This window comes from Phaseolus vulgaris, chromosome 10, assembly GCF_051622355.1.
Source record: "Phaseolus vulgaris cultivar YP4 chromosome 10, ASM5162235v1, whole genome shotgun sequence".
NCBI lineage: Eukaryota > Viridiplantae > Streptophyta > Magnoliopsida > Fabales > Fabaceae > Phaseolus > Phaseolus vulgaris.
Window position 1 is genome coordinate 35,270,565 of NC_143507.1, and position 15,592 is coordinate 35,286,156.

General features: G+C 34.4%; 1 pseudogene; it reads right to left on the minus strand.

Moving 5' to 3' along the window:
* Positions 1 to 1,740: 1,740 nt before the first annotated feature.
* Positions 1,741 to 6,683, minus strand: LOC150024755 (uncharacterized; annotated as a pseudogene).
* Between the last annotated feature and the right edge of the window lie 8,909 nt (positions 6,684 to 15,592).

The following is a 15,592-nucleotide window of genomic DNA, read 5'->3' on the forward strand; positions in this document are numbered from 1 at the left end:
TCCCCCTTTGGATTTATCAAACAACATAGAACATGGGACAAAGACATACCATAGACATTCATAACAGTTCAAACTAAAAGCCAGTATAAAGTTCTATTACAAACCCAAAAAAACAGAATGAAACCAGTGCAGAACAGAAAAAAACAGAAAACCCAATTGTTCAACAAGATATAAAAGATAAAGACTTCGAAATAGGATCACTTGTTATAGTGGTAAAGCTCAGCTAGTTGCTCTTGGACACCTTCAATTTGGTCATCTAAGTGTTGAAACCTAGCTTGAGTCATTTCATAATATGCCTTTTGATCATATGTGAGAGTATCCAGCCTGTTCAGAACTTGCTTTTCGAACATGGATAGAGGTTCACCTCTATATTCAGGTGCATGATATTCAACCAATGCATTATGGCTTGTAGCAGCAACATCCTCATTCATAAAAGAATGACCTGGTAACTCATCCATGTGTTGCACACCATAAACATTTTCTTCTTCATCATCTACAGGATTAGCTGCTACATTTTCAGCTCTATTTGTAGCATTCCTTCTAAAAATCCAGCTATCTTCCTCCTTTTGGAACCCCATTTTCATGAGAGTGGAGTTGTTTATTTCACTTGCAGCCTTAATAGTATCATTTCTTTCATTTATAGTATCCACTTCAAAATAGTCAATTAGTTTGGATACAAATATTGCATATGGAAAGCGATAATCAGGAAGTCTTGTGGATTTGAGCATGTGTTCTACCATTGTACTTACCCAATTTACCTTGAGCTGATTCATTATACAATACAACAGTATCAAATCCTCTTCATGAAGAGTAGCATGATTGCTTCCTCTAGGAGTAAGTTGCCAAGCAATCATGTAAGCTAGGAGTCTTGGAATTAAGGTCAGATTACCTGCATGAAATCTAGCTACTGGTTCAGTAGGATTTCTAACACAGCTCCTATAAAACTGCATCTTGTTGAACCCTTGAATTCCAGCAGTATTCCCTTTGCTCACTTTCATTCCTGAGTATTTGATTCCACCCACATTGCTCCAGATTTCTCTAGTAATTTTCAGCTTCACTCCTTTCACATGGGAAACAAGATTCTTGCCATCTTGAACAAGGTTGTTGTAGAACACTTTCACTAGGTCTGGATAGACATTTCCAGTCATTTCCAAGAAGCTTTTCAACTTTTGATGCTTGAGCAGGGTTTTCGCTTCAGTCAGATTTTCTTCCCTCAACCATGAGAATTCCAACACCTTGGGCACATTGACTTGCTTTCTTCTTGTCTCATGGATGAACCTTGTCATAGCTTCAGAATCTCCAGCAAACCAATTTTCTAGAATGCCTTAACTGCTGTTAGGCTGCTCTTTGGACTTCTTCTTTCTGTGTGATGAGGATGCCATGCTTGATCTATTGTTACCTGCACCTATTCACCAAAAGACAATCCCAGCTAGAAAGAGGATCAGTAACAGTTCACATGATCATTTGAAAATAGAAATTAAAACAGTAAATGGTTTGAACCTGGACAGCTTGTAGTAGGAATGAGAAAGTGTGAAAAACAATTGATCAATACCAGATTTATATAGGGCTTAAATCAGATTTCAAGAATCACGAGTTAAAAAAAAATCAATACAGTCAGATATACTATAGATTTTATTCTTGTGTACAGCAAGTGCAGGTGTTGATTGACGCAAGAATATATTGAAACCATATTTCAGTTTAGCAAATCAAATTTGTTGCACGTACAAGATATCAAATCAGTTAGAATATCCCCACATGACTGTCATAAACCTGCTGGTTAATAACCGTAAAAGCAGTCAAAGATCAAGGAGAGGGAGAAAAGTAAATATTTCTCTTTCCTAGTCACGACTGTGATTCTGAAACAGAGAGAGAACATGTTAAAGCATAAAATAACAGATTGAAATTTTTTACTGCAGGGGACAATTTAAGCTAATGATACCCAATTCATTTAGAAGAAAATAAAACCTATCTTTAACAAGAGGTTTAGTAAAAAGATCAGCCAATTGAAATTCAGTGCCAATGAATTTGATATCACAAGTTCCATTAGCTATATGCTCTCTTAGAAAGTGATGTCTAATTTCAATATGTTTAGTTCTTAAATGCATGACAGGATTCTTATACAGATTTATAGCACTAGTGTTATCACAATTTATAGGTATCTTGTTTAAGAGAATCCCATAGTCACTAAGCTGCTGCCTTAGCCATAAGGTTTGTGCACAACAACTTCCAGCAGCTATGTATTCTGCCTCTGCTGTAGAGAGAGCAACACAGGCTTGTTTCTTACAATGTCAAGAGATTAGACTTGACCCAAGCATGTGACAAGTCCCACTTGTGTTCTCTGCAAAGTCAGAATCTGAAAAACCAGTTAAGTTTAAAGAAACATTGTTAGGATACCATAGTCCAACATCCTTAGACCCTTGCAAGTATTTTAGAATTCTCTTTGTTGCACTGTAGTGTGATTCCTTTGGATCAGATTGATATCTAGCACATAAGCACACAACAAACATAATGTCAAGCCTGCTAGCAGTTAAGTATAATAAAGAACCCATTAAACCCCTGTACTTAGATTGATTCACTTATTTTCCTGCACAATCTTGTTCCAGCTGGCAGCTTGTTGAAATAGGAGTGATGATTGCTTTGCATTGATCCATATCAAACCTCTTAAGCAGCTCCTTGCAGTACTTTTCTTGACTTGTGCAAATTCCATCCTTGAGTTGTTTCACTTGTAGTCCAAGGAAGAAATTCATTTCCCCTAACATTGACATCTCAAACTCACTCTTCATTGTTTTCACAAAGTCTTCACACATCTCTTCATTTGTGGATCCAAAGATAATATCATCCACATAGACTTGCACAAGTATAATGTCTTCTCTTTTCTTCTTTATGAACAGAGTTTTATCAGAATTGCCACAGTTATATCCTTGAGAGAGCAGAAACTCACTTAGCCTCTCATACCACTGTCTAGGTGCCTGCTTCAATCCATATAAAGCCTTATTGAGCATGTACACATGCTCTAGATTTTTATGGTCTTCAAACCCTGGAGGCTGAGATACAAACACCTCTTCATTAATGTAACCATTTAAGAATACACTCTTGACATCCATTTGAAACAGCTTGAAACCTTGTATGCTGGAAAATGCTAAGAGTAATCTGACAGCTTCAAGACGTGTTACTGGTGCATAGGTTTCACCAAAATCTATTCCCTCTTCTTGGTTATAACCTTTAGCAACCAGCTTTGCTTTATTTCTAGTGATAGCCCCATGTTCATCCATCTTGTTCCTGTACACCCATTTGGTTCCTATGATATTCATTTCATGTCTTCTTGGGAACTAAGGACCACACTTCATTGTATTCAAACTGGTTCAGTTCTTCCTGCATTGTTGTTATCCAATTGTTGTATTGTAGTGGTTCTTCCAGACTTTTAGGCTCAATCTGTGAAACAAAGGCCACTGTTCTGCAAAAATTATTAAGTGAATTCCTTGTTGAGACTCCTTTCTCAATTTTCCCAATTACATTATCAAGTGTGAGATCCCTTGGAGTCTTCCATTCTTTAGGCAATCCTGCATTCACAGTAGATTCTTTGACAGTATTTGGATTAGTTGCATCAAACTCACTAGATTGACTCTTTTACAAAATGGTTCTTAAATCATCCACACCAGGTTCATCCAGAATAGGTTTAGGCACAGTACAATCTGTTTCATCAAATACAACATGTATAGATTCTTCTACTGCAAGCAATCTTTTGTTATACACTCTATAAGCATGTCCATTTATAGCATATCCAATATGTATTCCTTCATCTGATTTAGGATCAAATTTCCCCAGATTATCTTTACCATTATTTAGAACAAAGCATTTACAACCAAAAACCCTAAGATGACTAATGCTAGGCTTCCTACCTTTATACAATTCATAGGGAGTTTTCTTAAGAATGGGTCAAATCAAGGTTCTGTTAAGCACATAAGAGGCAGTGTATACTGCATCTGCCCAAAAATATTTAGGTAAATCAGATTCATTTAACATGGTCCTAGCTAATTCCTCTAATGATCTATTCTTCCTTTCAACTACACCATTTTGTTGGGGTGTCCTAGGAGCAGAATAGCTATGTATGATCCCATGTTTATCACAAAACCTATCAAACTTTGCATTTTGAAATTCCCCCCCATGATCACTACGAATCTGTTTAATGCTATTTTCATTATGCAGAACCTTAGCTAGTTTCTTAAAGGCTTTATATGCATCATTTTTAGAAGCCAAAAACAAAGTCCATGTATATCTTGAGAAGTCATCAACAATTACCAAAGCATAGTAATTTCCAGCTAAACTAGCACTCCTAGATGGTCCAAACAAGTCCAATGCAAAACATCCAAAGCTTTATTTGTAGAAACCATATCTTTCGATTTAAAGGAAGTTCTAATCTGTTTGCCCTTTACACAAGCATCACACAATCTGTTATTTTGAAACTTTATATTTGGTAAACCAGACACAAGATTTTTAGACTTCAACTTATTCAAGTGATTGGTATGGATATGAGCTAACCTCCTGTGCCATAGCCAAGACTCATCACTTTTAGAAATCAAACACTCATTTTCAGAACAGCTATTCATAATATATAAGAGATAGATGTTGTTTACCCTTTTTCCTGTGAACAGCACCTTACCAGAAATTTCGTTTGAGATTGTACAAGTGTTGGCTTCGAAATTGACCTTGTATCCCTTGTCACACAGCTGGCTAATGCTTAGAAGACTATGCTTTAGCCCTTCAACATACAATACATTCTCAATAGTGGTTGAGTCCTTAGTACCAACATCTCCTCTTCCAAGAATTCTTCCTCTATTGTTGTCTCCATATGTGACATGCCCTTCAGCTTTGAGTTTCAAACTTATGAACTGGGTCACATCACCAGTCATGTGCTTCGAGCAGCCACTGTCCAGGTACCACTGATTTTTCCTGCTGTTTTTCTGCAAAAAACAGATTTAGCACATATGGTACCCCTTTTAGTCTAGGGTCCAGCATGATTAATACCTTTCCTTAGGAAGCCATTTGGCCAATCCTTGAGGAACAAGGTACCTTCTAGCTTTACATGTTCTAGATATATGCCCAAACTCCATACAGTAAAAACATGTTGCAGTATGCATTGTTTTTGAACAACTAAAAGAGGAAAAACCTGTTTTGGAAGGAACAAAAAACCTGGACAGCTTCTTAACATTGTTCTTCATTCTAGGATTATATCCTAGACCGTTTTTATTAAAAACAGCATTTTGTGAACCTAGTAGTGTTTCAAGATTTTCTCTTCCTTTGGTGAAACATGATAAAGTTTTTAGCAGATATTCCACCTGTTTTTCCAGTTTCTTACAATTTTCACAGGTTTTTATTGATGCATGCAGACAAGTTAATTCAAGGCTAACTAAACCAGTTTTAGCTTTGTGTAGTTCTTCCTCAAGAGCTTTGACCTTAGGTTCAAGTACCCTATTTACTCTATTCAATTTGTTGCAAATGACAGCTAATTTGTTTGCTTCATCATGTGTTTCCTTAAAGGCAATTAACAACTGATCATAATTTTCAGAATCAGTGGAAAAATCACTTGCTGAATCAGAGTTCGATTCTTCATCATTCACCATGAAACACAGATTTTCTTCTTCACTTTCGGTTGAGGAATCACTAGATGAGGATACATCATTTTCTTCCCAAGAGATGTATGCTCTTTTGCCTTTGCCTCTTTCACTCTTCTTGCTTGCTGATTTTTCTTTATTTTGATTGTTTAGACAATCAGCCTTTATATGACCTGGTTTACCACACCCAAAGCAAGTGTAATTAGAAGAATGTGAATCATTGGATTTAGAATACCTCTTTCTTTGTTGAGTTCTGTCACGGTTTTTCTTTCTAAGAAATCTGCTGAATTTTCTGGTGAGCAGATTCAATATCTCATCATGTTCAGAATTCTTCTCTTCCTCACTTGTATCATGTTCCATGGTAGTCTTTAAAGCAATTCCTTTGGCTCTTTTCTCCACTGTTTCTTTCTCTTTCAATCTTTTGAGTTCTAACTCATGTTCAATCAGTTTTCCAAAGAGTGCTGCAGTAGACATCTAGGATAAATCTCTGGATTCAGAGATTGCAGTTACCTTAGGCTGCCAGCTCCTATCAAGGCATTTCAGCACCTTTATGTTGAGCTCTTCCTTGTCAAAGACTTTACCAAGACCGATGAGATGATTCACAATATGTGTAAACCGTTTCTGCACATCTGCAATGCTTTCTTCTGATTACATCCTAAACAACTCATATTCTTGAATGAGTGAATGCTTCCTCGAACGTTTCACATCATCTGTGCCCTCATGGGTTACCTCCAGTACTTCCCACATCTCTTTAGCTGAGTTGCATTGGGACACTCTAAAGAATTCATCCATATTCAATGCAGAGGTGATGATGTTCTTGGCTAAAGAGTCATATTGAGCCTTCTTCCTTTCGGTTTCACTACATTCAGACCAAGGCTTCTTCACAGTCTCTTCTTTGACAACCTACATAGGTATAAAAGGTCCACTGACCACTGCATCCCAAATACCCATATCAATGGACTCCATGAAAATCTTCATCCTGATTTTCCAGAAAGCATAGTTAACACCACCGAACATGGGAGGTCTGTTGATAGACGCTCCTTCAGCAAAAGGCATCTTGAATTCAGACATTTCTGCACACACTTGAGTAACCTACAAGCCCTAGCTCTTGATACCAATTGTTAGAGTTAAAGAGTGTCTAAGTTCAAGAGGGGAGGGGTGAATTGAGTTTATCAAATTTTCGCAAGCACAAACTGTTTTCAGTATATCAGAGGTAAAAAGAACAGATTGATTCTAAATGAAACAAATTGATTTTCCAAATGATTTTAGAACAAACAGAACTTGATCAACAAGATTTAGATCAACCAGCAAGAATAGCAGAGACAAATTGATTAACTTTTACAGCTTACAAAGTTGCGGATTATATCACAAGACTAATCAATTTTACGATTCATGTTGTAAATATGGGCATTATGTTACTAGTGAATTATGAATGTTGTTATTAATGCCTATTTGACACTTTGAGCTCATTGATAAATAAAGTTTCTGAAATTTATGTTGTTTTCTACTTTATGTATATGCATGCAAATTATGTTATTATGTTGTGGAAAACAAATTATGTTGTTATTGATGACAATGACATTATGTTTGAACCTATTATGAATTTCTCACTATAAAGTCATATTAAGGAGAAAGGATGATATAGTAGTACATGGAAGGAAATGTGTCGATTGAAATGACATATAACCGCCATGACTCTTATTATTTCTGTATCCTTGATTATGATTAATGATAGAACCAATTTATGTAAGGCCTTTTAAATGCGCATTTATGTAATTATTAAATCATGAAAGTATTATAACTCATATGAGTCAAGTGGGAGAATGTAAGAAATTATGTAAATTAATTTCTATAAAGTGACTCACATGACTTATAGTTTGGGCTTTGGGCCCGAATATGATTTAATAATAATAATAATAGAATTAAAGGCCCATTGGTTAATGTGAGAAATATATATCTGATGATATACCTAATGGAAAACCTACATCTGATGGAGATTGGGTACTAAAGGTTATAGGGTTATGTCTCTGCAAATAATAGTTGTCTCACTGTTAACCATCACGGAAGTGTGTGACAAGAACGAAATTGCTAAGAGATAGATTGGGAAGAAGGAGATAAAGTAACTGCTCAATTAGGATCACTCATGGATCAAGGTAAGTAGTGTCTATTCCTTCTTGATTGTATGATTGTGTGAGAATCATAATATGATAAGATCTATATGAGAACATTATTGTATGTATTCAATTTACGTTTATTCATGTTTTAAAATTACATGTGGTATCAGAGCCTCGTTGCTCATTTTTTGTGATTCTCCATTAATGCTTTTCCAAAATCAAAGAACCCTAATTTTAAAATATTCTCAATTTAAGAACTCTAATTTTAAAATTAGGATTTATAAATTAAGGTTTTCATTCCTTTATAATAGATCTCTAATTGTCCTAAACCATCCAAAATCAAAGAACCCTAATTTTAAAATAATCCCAATTGAAGAACCCTAATTTTAAAATTAGGGTTTATGGATTAAGGTTTCCATTAACATAACCCTAATCTTCCTGCACCCAACGCCATTAACAGTGTTAAAAATCCTATGGACCTATTAGTGGGACCGCAAGCCTTTGCACGGTGGTGGTGCTGTGATGTTGGTAGAGCCTTTCGGAAAGAAAGGCATGAGGAAGATGATGATGTGGATTCAATTTCTGATTATGGAATTATAATATAATATATATTATAATATAAATTAATGAAAAGCATGAATTGTTTCTTGCTGCACTTTAGATTAAATTATAATATAATGTTGAATGAATTGTTTCTTGCTGCACTTTAGATTAAATTATAATATAATGTTGAATTCAATTTATGAATAGCAATGAATTCATTCTTGCACCTTATCATCTTATGTTATTTTATTTTTAATTAAATTACTGAAACTTATGAATTAATTTCCTTACCTCATTTATTTTATTAATGATTTCAATTAAAAATTTTATTAAAGTGAGGAATGGAAAATTATTTTTTCCACTTTATGTATTAATTTTAATGTAATTTAATTTGCATTAAATTAAGGTTTTAATAAAATTTTATTATGTTATAATGTAATTTAATTTGCATTAAATTAAAGTTTAATTTATTGATTGAAAGTGAGGAATGGAAAATTAATTTTTTCGCTTTATGTATTATTTTTTTAGATTATGATTTTAGAATTATTTGTATGATAGATTTGTAATCACCAAAGTGATCAAATCTTTATGTTTTATTTAATTCCAAATTATGGATGAATTTTATTTCAATTAATGATATAATTTTTGGAATTATCTGTATGATAGATTTGTAATCACCAAAGTGATCAAATCTTTAAGTTTTATTTAATTCCAAATTATGGATGAAATTTTATTTCATATAATGATATTATTTGTATGATAGATTTGTAATCACCAAAGTGATCAAATCTTTAAGTTTTATTTAATTCCAAATTATAGATGAATTTTATTTCAATTAATGATATAATTTATGGAATTATTTGTATGATAGATTTGTTAATCACCAAAGTGATCAAATCTTTAAGTTTTATTTAATTCCATATTACTGATAAATTTTATTCCAATTACCTATAGAATGGATGCTAAATTATTTATATATATGGGTAAATGGAAATTCATTATTATAGGGCATTTTGGATCACCCAAAGGTTGATTAGTTATCCTTATAATTGATGGATATGATTGTTGGTAGTGAGTATGTGTTATTAGTTTTGCTTGTATATCCAAAGATAACAAGTGTTTCTAGTTAATGCATATATCTTACCAAATAAATTTAATACTATTAGCATCATTATGTTTTGTGTATTAATGAATCTCCCAAAGGAGAACATTAGTATACATAGAATGTTTTCTGAATCTGTATTGTATGTTTAGTTTATGACTCAAAGTATTAATGTTAAGCATGTGTGATCAAGTATCTGTTCCTGTATCTTTATGCGAAAGAGCATAACAAGTAATATTAAGTCGACTCTTCCCAAAACTGATAGTGCAAAAGAATTTATGAAATTTGTGGAAGAGCGCTCCCAAACTACTGATAAGTCTCTTGTTGGGACATTAATGAGTACATTAACCACCATGGAATTTGATGGTTCTCGTACTATGCACGAACATGTCATTGAAATGACTAATATTGCGGCAAGACTTAAGTCTATTGGAATGGCAGTGGATGAGAACTATAACATGTTAGTTCAGGAAGAGACTAGATTGAAAAATCGAGGAAACCACTCTATACATTGTGTGAACAATCAGGGAGCTGGAAAGAAGGTCTTCAAGAAACATGGAAAGGGTAAAGGACCACTGAAGATAAATGAGTCCTCTACTAAGCTCCAGAAGAAGAATGACAAATGTCATTTCTGCAAGAAATCTGGACATTTCCAAAAGGATTGTCTGAAACGTAATGTTTGGTTCGAAAAGAAGGGTAAGGATAATGCTTATTATGTATGTTTTGAATCAAACTTAACTGAAGTTCCACATAATTCTTGGTGGATTGATTCTGGATGCACAACTCATGTTTCTAACATGATGCAAGGATTCCTTTTAACCCGAACCATAAAGCCAAATGAAAAGTTTGTCTTCATGGGGAATAGAGAGAAGGTTCCAATCGAAGCAGTCGGGACTTATCGTTTAATCCTCGACATTGGATTTTTTTTAGACTTGATGGATGCTTTTTATGTACCTAGTATATCTAGGAATATAGTTTCATTGTCTAAACTTGATGTTGCCGGATACTCTTTTAAATTTGGGAATGGATGTTTCAGTTTATATCAGCATACCTATTTGATTGTATCTGGTACTCTTTATGATGGATTATATAGATTGAACCTTGATAATCTATATGTTGAAACTCTTATGACCTCGCATCATCATTTAAACGTAGTTTAGTGAATGAATGTTCTGCTTTCTTGTGGCACAAACGTTTGGGACATATTTCCAAAGAAAGGATGGAGAGATTGGTAAAGAATGAAATACTTCCAAGTTTGGATTTTACTAATCTGAATGTATGTGTGGATTGTATTAAAGGCAAACAAACAAAACACACAAAGAAGGGAGCCACAAGAAGTATTCAGCTTCTTGAAATTATACACACTGATATATGTGGACCTTTTGATGCAAGTTCTTTCAATAAAGAAAGGTATTTTATCACCTTTATTGATGATTTTTCACGTTATGGTTATGTCTATTTACTGCATGAAAAATCGCAAGCAGTGAATGCCTTAGAAGTTTATATAAATGAAGTGAAAAGACAATTAGACAGAAAGGTGAAAATTGTCAGGTCAGATAGAGGTGGTGAATATTATGGAAAGTATGATGAAAGTGGACAACACCTTGGTCCGTTTGCTAAGTTCCTTGAGAGACGTGGTATTTGTGCTCAATACACAATGTCAGGTACACCACAACAAAATGGTGTTTCAGAAAGGCGTAATCGAACCTTAATGGATATGGTTAGGAGCATGTTAAGTAAGTCAACTGTACTTGTTTCATTGTGGATGTATGCTTTAAAAACTGCCATGTATCTGTCGAACAGGGTTCCTAGTAAGGCAGTTCAAAAGACACCTTTTGAATTATGGACAGAAAGGAAACCCAGTTTGAGACACCTGCATGTTTGGGGATGTCAGGCAGAAGTCAGAATATACAATCCGCAAGAGAAGAAATTGGATGCAAGAACAATCAGTGGATATTTCATTGGTTATCCAGCAAAGTCAAAAGGGTATATGTTTTACTGTCCTACCCATAGCACAAGAATTGTTGAATCTGGAAATGCATGGTTCATTGAAAATGGTGAAACCAATGGGAGTGATACTTCACAGAATGTGGAGATTAAGGAAGTTAGAGTACAAGTTCCTTTAACTAGTACCTCTACTTCAAGTATTGTTGTTCCTAATGTAGTTGAATCACTCAACGATGAAGAAGAACAACAAATTAATGATCATGAAGTTAACAATGAACCTGTAGTAGAACAACCACAAGAAATAGTATTAAGAAGATCTCAAAGAGAAAGAAAGTCTGCTATTTCGAATGATTATGTGGTTTATCTACAAGAGTCAGAAAATGACTTAGGTATTGATAATGATCCAGTTTCATTTTCAGACGCCATCAATGATGATAATTCTGATAAGTGGTTAGATGCCATGAAAGATGAGCTTAAATCAATGGCACAGAATGATGTATGGGACCTTATAGAATTGCCAGAAGGATGCAAGAGAGTCGGGTGTAAATGGGTCTTTAAGACTAAACGTGACTCTCATGGCAATATCGAACGTTACAAGGCCCGACTTGTTCCCAAAGGTTTTACTCAAAAGGATGGCATTGATTATAAGGAAACATTTTCACCTGTTTCTAAGAAATATTATTCCTTTAGAATTATCATGGCATTAGTAGCTCATTATGATCTTGAGTTGCATCAAATGGATGTCAAAACTGCCTATCTAAACAGGGATTTAGAAGAGGATGTTTATATGGACCAACCAATGGGGTTCATTGAAGAAGGAAAGGAACACATGGTGTGTAAACTTAAGAAATCAATATACGGGCATAAACAGGCTTCTAGGCAATGGTATCTTAAGTTCAATGATACTATTCTGTCCTTTGGGTTTAAGGAAAATATCGTTGATCGGTGTATATACCTGAAGGTCAGTGGGAGCAAGTTTACATTCTTGATTCTGTATGTTGATGATATCTTGCTTGCAACTAATGATCTTGGTCTAATAAGTGAGACTAAGAAGTTTCTCTCTAATAACTTTGAGATGAAAGATATGGGTGAGGCATACTATGTGATAGAAATTGAAATATTCCATGACAGATCACAAGGACTGTTAGGTTTGTCTCAGAAAGCATATATTAATAAAGTTTTAGAGAGATTCAGAATGGATAAATGTTCGACATCTCCTGTTCCAATACAGAAAGGAGACAAATTTAGTCTCATGCAATGTCCAAAGAATGACTTGGAACGGAAAAAGATGGAGAATATACCTTATGCATATATTGTTGGGAGTTTAATTGATATGAATCCAAGTAGACATGACAATAAAATTGGGAATTTAGGGTTACGGAACGGAATAAATTCAAAACAGTAACAATAAAAACCTGGATAAAGGAAGGCGCCACAAACAAAGTTTGATAAGCCTAAGGATGATCGCCACAAGAATTTGTGGATTCTTGATAAGATCGCAAGATACATGGAAAAACCCTAGCAGAGAAACACTCTCTAAAATTATCAAAATATTCGTCCCTATTCTGAGGTTCAACAGTGTATAAATTACAAAGGTCTTTTCTTGTTTGTAAGAACATAAGACGAAACTACAATCCTTATATTTCAAGAAGGATCTTTTGTCCCAGTGGTTAAGTTGATACTTTCCATCTGGTTATGGGTTCAAATCCTACTTGAGGCAAAAATAATAATATCCTTATATTTTTAAGGATCCAAACATGTTGTGCATGTAATCAACGAAGTCTTTTTAAGTTGTGGGCAATTCGACAATTGTGCCTCCAAAATATTAGCCACCTTGTGCTGTAAAGTCTCTTGGACCTTTTTAAGCCTTCCTCTTGTCATGGGTCCGCCTAAGTCTGGAATGGCTTGGTCAAGTTCCTCCTCACTATGCCCTTTGGTTTGGATGTCCTCATCAAATGGAGAATATACCTTATGCATCTATTGTTGGGAGTTTAATGTATGCTCAAACTTGTACACGACCAGATATTAGTTTTGCAGTTGGTAGATACCAGAGTAATCCAGGATTGGATCATTGGAAAGCTGCAAAGAAAGTTTTAAGATACTTGCAAGGAACGAAGGATCACATGCTTACTTATAAAAGATCTGATCATCTTGAGGTGATTGGATATACAGATTCAGATTTTCCTGGCTGTGTGGATACACGAAAGTCTACTTTTGGTTATGTGTATCTTTTAGCCGGAGGAGCGATTTCGTGAAAAAGTGCGAAGCAAACAGTCATTGCTGCATCCACCATGGATGGAGGTTGAATTTGTGGCATGCTTTGAGGCCACAGTTCAGGCTAATTGGTTGCAGAATTTTGTTTCAGGACTTGGAATTGTTAACAGTATTGCCAAGCCGCTGAGAATTTATTGTGATAACTCCGCAACTGTCTTCTTTTCTAAAAATGACAAGTATTCCAAAGGTGCTAAACATATGGAATTGAAATACTTTGCCGTTAAAGAAGAAGTTCAGAAACATAGAGTGTCAATAGAACATATTAGCACTGATCTTATGATTGCTGACCCTTTAACAAAAGGGTTACCGCCCAAAACATTTACTGGTCATGTTGTAAATATGGGCATTATGTCTACTAGTGAATGATGAATGTTGTTATTAATGCTTATTTGACACTCTGAGCTCATTGAATAAATAAAGTTTCTGAAATTTATGTTTTCTACTTATGTATATGCATGTAAATTATGTTGTGGAAAACAAATTATGTTGTTATTGATGAAAATGACATTATGTTTGAACCTATTATGGATTTCTCATTATAAAGTCATATTAAGGAGAAAGGATGATATAGTAGTACATGGAAGGAAATGTGTCGATTGAAATGACATGTAACCGCCATGACTCTTATTATTTATGTATCCTTGATTATGATTAATGATAGAACCAATTTATGTAAGGCCTTTTAAATGCGCATTTATGTAATTATTAAATCATGAAAGTATTATAACTCATATGAGTCAAGTGGGAGAATGTAAGAAATTATGTAAATTAATTTCTATAAAGTGACTCACATGACTTAGAGTTTGGGCTTTGGGCCCAAATATGATTTAATAATAATAATAGAATAAAGGGCCCATTGGTTAACATGAGAAATATATATTTGATGATATACCTAATGAAAACCTACATCTGATGGAGATTGGGTACTAAAGGTTATAGGGTTCTGTCTCTGCAAATAATAGTTGTCTCACTGTTAACCATCACGAAAGTGTGTGACAAGTACGGAATTGCTAAGAGATAGATTGGGACAAAGGAGATAAAGTAACTGCTCAATTAGGATCACTCATGGATCAAGGTCCTATTCCTTCTTGATTGTATGATTAAGTGAGAATCATGATAATGATAAGATCTATTTGTGAACATAATTGTATGTGTTCAATTTACGTTTATTCATGTTTTGATTTACACATATCACTAAGTTGTTGGATCAACAATTCAAAATTAAGAATTTAGGGAACCTCACATACTTCTTGGGACTGGAAGTGGCACGCAAAAAAGAAAGTACACATTATATCTTGTTGGAATTAATGACTTTAAACAAGAAGGGGGGTGAATTGTTTTTCAAAAGATTTTCCCAAATATCGAATAAGAATAAACCTTTATCAAACAATCACAGATTAAGCAATCAAGGAAGGCAATCAAACAATGTAAAAGAAATTGTTTGCAGAATTTCAATCGGTTCAAACTTCGTTTTAACCGGTTGTTTATAGCATAAACAAAAGCATAATTAAAATAAACAGTTTATAAGGAGTGAGAGAGAGAGAGATTACTCAGCCAATTTATATTGGTTCACTCAACCTTGAGCTACATCCAATTCCCACAACAACCATTGGGTTCCACTAGTAATCAACCACAGATTACAAACCACACAACCACAAAGAGGTGATCTTGATACCACAAGAACCACTCACCCTCTTTGTCAAACACACACCTCTAGTCAGAACACCCTCTGACTTTACAGGAATTCCACACACTTTACAAGTTTATAAAAGAACAAATACAAGAATCGTGAAAGGAACAGAATAGACCTGAGTTTACAGGAAACACAAAGCTCCTAAGATCAGACTTTGAACCAGTGCAAAGCTATTAAGCAATCTTGCAAAAAAACTCTTGAAAAAAAATTTTAAAATCAATCCCTATCTCACTGTATTTGATATCTTGTTGTTTTATTTTTGCTTTGAAAGAAAAGCCATATTTATAGCTCTCAAAACTAGTCGTTC